Genomic DNA, 5,424 nt, shown 5'->3' on the forward strand with positions numbered 1-5,424 from the left:
GCTCCCAGGATAGAGTTTGCAAGAAGAAAAAAAAAAAAAAAAAAGCCTCCACACACACACACACACAGAGAGAACCTCAGTCACAGAGAGTCAGGCTGCCCTATCAGTGTGTCGCTGTTACAGGGGCTGTCCTTCCTGCTCTACAGGCTTGTTCCCAGCTTCAAGTCCCTGACACTGGAGGCGGGACACAAGGCTGCACCAGGCACAAGACATTCCCAAACACAAGATGCACTCTTTCTGCTGTCCCTTTTACCTCCCACAATACTGGCACATCCGAGTCCCGGCACCGTCCCATCACAGATATACCACTTATGTACACTGTATCTGTTCTCCTCCACTTACATAGCTCCAACATCTTCCACGGCGCTGTACAAAGTGAGCACATACAGAGGCTTTTCTAGGTACTTAACACTCACAGCAATACAGGAAACAATGGACAGCCCTTCTCATAGGTACCATCTATGAATACATATGTTTGTGAATTCAACCGTATCAGAAAACCAAATAGTTACAAAATGTATCCAAAGTCTTTTTTATCACAGAAAGCGGAGCTGATAAAAAGTGACAATTATAGATGGAAAAGATAGAGACGTTTTCACATCTATTGCACTTCTGAGACATTAATAAATTCCAAATGTCTGTAATACGCATAAAATGCAGGTGCAGAGAGTTCCCGGCAAAGTGTGGTGTAAAATCTCACTAAGTAAGAGATTACATTATAATAATCTATCCCCAGAGCACTTCATCAAATAAATACATTGGGATAAACTGCAGCTTAATCTTCCCTGTCCACGGGAATGTAAAGGGGGCTGGAAATGCTATCACATTGCAATATTGGGGTATAAATCGTTACAACCACTTTGTGCCCAAAAAGAACCAACACTGTGTGTGAGGTGTTACTTGTTGCTGTACAATGACATATATGTCAGTGTAAAGAGTAAGGATGATGTGCACAGCAGTCAATCCCTATTCACTACAGCCATGCCAGATCAATGGTAGAGGATTGCTCTTTGGTTGCTACGGGTTACTGCAGTTTTTGCACTGCTCTTTGCTGCATAAAAGGCTGCAAGTTGTTGTCGTTCCGTTCACTCTTACAACCAGTGTATGTTACCTCCAGTCTTTATTTCCGTTTTCACACAGGGTTATAACTAAGACCACAACATCCTGTATTATGACATTGCAGTCTGATTATTTATCAGTCATGGAGCTGTTTCTGTATCAGGGACTTTGCCAGGCAGAGGATGCCTCCATCTTTCATTCTCTCAGGGCGGGTTCCTGGTTGCTGTGGGCAACAGACCTCCATGTCATATGGGACCCTGACTGATATGTGTTTATTGTGGTTGTGGTGGAGGCTGAACATGTTACAGGGAAGGATTTGTGTCAGTTGCATTCAGTGTGTTTTGGTACAAATATTTTCCATATTCAGAATTAACTGACAAACTTTCATTTTCATTTCTACGAGCTGAAGCCTTGAAGCCTTATAATGGGCAGTGAAGGGTTAACAATCAACTAAGTCATAGTTATGTTCTGAACTACATGCAGTCTACTGAAGACATAAACAGCTCTAGATATTCTCTCACCCCCCCCGTGCAGGCTGAACCAGACATCAATCAATTGCCCCAACATGCTAACAACATAGATGGAGGAGTCCAGAGCGTTGGCTATTGTATTCAAAAGCTGCGGCACCCACGGCCGCCCGAATCCCCGAACAGTGACTACATCTGTTAGGATCATTTTCCACCCGGCTCAGATGATTTTGCAATCAACCTTTGTTGTGCTGAGCCACCCACCGCTCAAATTTCAGCCAGTTCAGTGGGAATTGTCCAATATTCAGGCCGTACACTGTTATATATTTCTGTTATATCAACCTGCAAGCTGAATGATAAAAATATAACAGATTCCCCCATCCACGCTACACAGTGTGAATCAACAAATCTCACGCTGGGATATTGAATTCTAACAGCGGCGGGGGTGCCTCTGTCAGAATAACCAGTGGCGGCACCTGATTGGCTACCATCACAGTTCGCCCCAAAAAAGTTTCCAACCGGCTCCTTCACTGTTCTGATTGAAGGAGGCCGGGTGCAAAGGGGCTGACAGGGGCCGTCCACTGAGCGCATTTAGCTGGTTGTGAATAAGGCCCCCATCTTTATCCTATGCTTCCCTTTGTTGTCTCACAGCTTAGTGGTAAGAGGGTTACAGTATTATAAGGAACAATAATCTATAATGCACAAAACTAACTGCTGTTTAAAGGAAATTTCTGATAAGAGAAACAAGGAGGGTGCTGTTGCTAATCTCTACTTCTGAAAATGCTAGATGCTTGGCTGTCATGCTGAGCCCCTGGCTTCCATACTTTGATTACCTGACCTCGAACAAGCACGTCTGACTTTTTCTGATCTGCGTCAGCGACATCGGGAATATTGGAGCCGGCAGGTCAGTATATCAGCCAAGCAGTTAGCATTTTTGGAAAGAGCTCAGCAAAGACAGCCCCCATATTTCTTAACACTAGCAGACCTGATGTCAACAACTCACTAGCAACAGGAAGAGTGCAGAGGGAGTGCTCATCTGTTCCTATGTCCTCGCTAATGTTGCTCTGACTTTGATCCAGATTCTCCAGCGTTGTGGCCAGTGACAGAGCATTGCCGTAAGAGCAGGTAAGGGCCTCTGAAGCGATTTTAGGATCAATGAATAATCCTGTCGGGATCCCTTACATGCCACTTCCTGCCATTGCACTCCACCATTGAATTCCTGGTTGCCTGGCAGTCATGCTGATCCTCTTGTTTTAATACTTTGAGTCATTAAACTGGAACTACTATGTAGATAAGGAGTTCTGACTTACCTTGCTGCATACTCATTTGGGCCAGAGGATCAGAATTACAGTCAGGCAACTAACATTTCAAAAATCATCCTGCATATGTTTCCGATGTCAGGTTTTCTTTGATGTCAGAAATACAGGGGCTGCCATGTCAACCCGTCCTGAAAATGCCAGTTGTCTGGATGTCATTCTGACCCTCTGCCTTCAATGCTGTAAGCATTTCGACTGAATCGACCGAAATTCAATCCGTAGCTGGCCCTGCAAGCACCACCTGGCTTGCCAAAAAAAAAAAAATCGACTAAGCTGGGTGCAAAATGATTGGCCGCACGGTGACTGCGTCCTATCAGATGCCTGAATACAATAGCCATCAGTGCAGAGTCCTCCATCCATGCCATGAATGGCCTCCTCTCCTCAGCATGTCATAGCTATCAGTGATGGGTACAGACACAGACTCCGCTTAGTGCCTGCTGCTTTTAAAGATAAGTGGGCACAAATAATTCTGTGTGTCTGGATTATGAGATCAGCCATCGTAGCGGACCTCCCAATATCACCCAATACCACCCAATATCACCCAATACCGCCCAATATCACCCAATACCTCCCAATACCTCCCAATACCACCCAATATCACCCAATACCTCCCAATACCGCCCAATATCACCCAATACCTCCCAATATCACCCAATACCTCCCAATACCGCCCAATATCGCCCAATACCTCCCAATCCATCCCAATATCACCCAATACCTCCCAATACCGCCCAATATCACCCAATACCGCCCAATATCACCCAATACCTCCCAATATCACCCAATACCGCCCAATATCACCCAATACCACCCTAAATCGCTCGATACCACCCAATATCGCCCAATACCTCTCAATATCGCCCAATACCTCTCAATATCACCCAATACCGCCCAATATCACCCAATACCTCCCAATATCAGAAACAATATTGATCCGTTATACTGATTTATTGATTTTAACAGAACTGCGTTATAAAGGACAGAAAAGTTATTTAGACCGAAGTTCTTGTGCTAATCAGATGATATTTATATTATAAAGTGAACTGATATCACAGCCAACGTTCTTTTGGATTCTACATTAATACACCAGGTGCTTCTTCCACCAAAAATAACATTTACACCAATGTGCATGTACTTCGGGGGAGAGGGCGGAGTCAGAATTATGACTTTTACACAAAAAACTGACCACTGGGGGAGCTGTAACTAGGGAGTGTAAAGACACATAGAGAGCTATTCACTAAAGGGTGAAGAGTTTGGAGAAGTGAACAATCTAGGACAACATAGAGGGTTATTCACGAAGGATCCAGCCGTAGCTTCTGCTGATCCTTCGGCTCTCTTTAGCCACCTCTGCCCTTCGAACTGAACTGAAGGGCTGCTGTACGGGGTATTCAATATAGTCCATCACGGCCGGCTCCGCCCAGTTGTTGTTCTTCGGCCAGGACCTGCTAGAAGGCTCTAGCAGTTGCCGGTCAATAGGAAACAGTACGTCGGAGCTAGCTGCCACTACTAGCACCGCCCAATTGGTTTTTTTTTTGTTCGGCTGACCGAAGTGCAGCCAATGTACGGCTGAAATCAGCCGTACAAGCCAGAATTGAATAGCCGAACAGCGTTCGGCTCCCTTCATTTCCGCTGGGTTGTTCACTCGGCTGCCTTCGGGAGCTTTGTGAATAACCCCCAAAGATTCTCCAATTCAGCTCACTTTCCAGTTCAGCTATGTTGTCCTTGATTGTTCACTTCTCCGGCCTTCTCCAAACTCTTCACCCTTTTGTGAATAGCCCTGTATAACACCGATGGTGGAGGAGCACACACAGGGGGGATTTTAGTAGTTCAGTCACATTACTTAGATCAATTAGCGATCAATTGCTACATTGATGAAATAAATGTACGTCTATGGTTTTAGCTACACAAGCAGCATGTAGTAGCGATTATTGTTCCATGAACATGCATGATGAACTGCCACTACTTGTGTAGCTCCCAGTATTGGGATCCAATTGTTCCTTCTGTAACTACTGACGTCTAATGGGAACTACACAACAGCTGTGTGATTTGCATGACACTGGGTAGCTGGTGATAAATTGGGGGGTAATCTCCTGTGTTACGTGATCGGACAAGAAATGTACTGGCTGCAAAGATTCACAGCTGGCGCGAAGGTGAGAACTGATATGAGAACTTGTCTGTTATGGAGGGACAAAGTTTTACCCGAATCTTAAAATGTGTGAGGTGAACCTCCGTCCGCCCCCCGGTCCATAGCACAGCACCGGCCATACACTGTTAGTTTTCTCCCATTCAGCTCCACAAGCAGAACGAAAAAAAGTTTGATGTGTGTGGATGCCCGAACCGTCCGTCCGACCCCCAGTCTATTGTAGTCTGACAACAGGTGGTTGTGCTACTGTCAGAATACCCAAAACGTGAATGTAGCTGAATGGCCGGAGTCACTGTACTGCCGGGATTTCGCTGGACTGGCTCCTTCAACAAAAGTCGATTTAAAAATGTACTTTTCTCGAACGGAGGGGGAAGGGGCAGAGTAACACAAAATTCCACCAGTGTTTGGGCAGCTTAAGAAAAGGTCACTTTATATTTTT

This window comes from Nanorana parkeri, unplaced genomic scaffold, assembly GCF_000935625.1.
Source record: "Nanorana parkeri isolate BGI_ZX_2015 unplaced genomic scaffold, ASM93562v1 scaffold376, whole genome shotgun sequence".
Taxonomy (NCBI): Eukaryota; Metazoa; Chordata; class Amphibia; order Anura; family Dicroglossidae; genus Nanorana; species Nanorana parkeri.